The sequence below is a fragment of the Etheostoma spectabile genome, chromosome 23, assembly GCF_008692095.1.
Source record: "Etheostoma spectabile isolate EspeVRDwgs_2016 chromosome 23, UIUC_Espe_1.0, whole genome shotgun sequence".
In the NCBI taxonomy this organism is placed as follows: domain Eukaryota; kingdom Metazoa; phylum Chordata; class Actinopteri; order Perciformes; family Percidae; genus Etheostoma; species Etheostoma spectabile.
The window spans coordinates 8939785-8940903 of NC_045755.1; the positions used below are offsets into that span (position 1 = coordinate 8939785).

The 1119-nt window shown below is 46.6% G+C and overlaps 1 protein-coding gene and 1 pseudogene across 15 annotated transcripts in view; both read left to right on the plus strand.

Annotated features, from left to right (window-relative positions):
• Positions 1-1119, plus strand: part of nrcama (neuronal cell adhesion molecule a) — a 1100153-nt gene that overhangs the window by 564140 nt on the left and 534894 nt on the right. The window lies entirely within an intron of this gene.
• The window catches only part of LOC116673021 (plexin-B2-like), a 279884-nt pseudogene that overhangs the window by 123737 nt on the left and 155028 nt on the right, over positions 1-1119 (plus strand).

The following is a 1119-nucleotide window of genomic DNA, read 5'->3' on the forward strand; positions in this document are numbered from 1 at the left end:
AACTTATAAGACTTCTAAAACTAACTTTCTATCATATTTGCTGAAACGGGACCAACTCCAGATCTGAGCCAGTGCCTTGCTCAAGGGCACTTACTGGAGAACCTAGTACATGTTTTTTGATGGTGGGTGGGGTTGGAGAACCGGAGCACCCGGAGGACCCCCACGCAAACATGGGGAGAACATGCAAACTCCACACTGAAAGGCCCGGAACGACCGGGATTTGAACCCACAACCTTCCTGCTGGGAGGCCACATTGGCTCAACGGGCCAGAACGAGGAAAACCTTTGAGATATCGGCAGAGTTTTAGGACGTCTCTGCTCTACTGTGGACATGGTCCCACAGAATGATACAGCTTCCTCTAGTATGTCTTTTCCACCAAGGCGGTTCTGGTGCTGGTTCTGAGTCGGGGCCATATATCGAACCGGTTCTTTGCTTTTCCACACGAATAAACCTGGCTCTGGGCCAAGGAAACAGGTTCCAACTCAGCCCTGGTCTAGATATAAGACCCGGTTAGGGGGGGTGTTATCATGACGATTGATAACTTACTTGAAGCAGAGTTTTTCTTCTCGGTGGTGTCGTTACTTTTACTTGGGTAAAAGATCCGAGTACTTTGTCCAGCTCTGACCCAAACTGTTTTGGTCTTTTTGTTGTTGTTTCCTTTAGAGATTTTGGGGGTGGATGTCATCGGTGATCCACAGGCCTGAACGCTGATCCGGTAAGGTAAGGAACTCACTCTGACTTTTATTCTGAAATCGTGTCATGAAAGGGGAAAACACAAGTCATTGTGGGGGATGAAAATGTTCTGTTTTCCTTTTCTTTCTCATCAAACTAGTTTCTTCTCCACCCTACACACACATTATTCAAATCATGTTTCAGCCTTCCTCCGCCTTCATTAGACAACAATGTGGGTTCACATGAACGTTTATTTTGGCAGCGTCAGCTTTGTGTGTGTGTGTGTGTGTGGTGGAGTTGGGTTAAGGGGTTAATTGAGGCTTTAGGCCGTTTTTTAAGAAATGAATTCTTGCGCAGACCCTGCTGCCCCTCATACGAACACTCTTCTCACATATCAGCCAATTACTGACACTCTATACATACACACACACACACACACACACACAC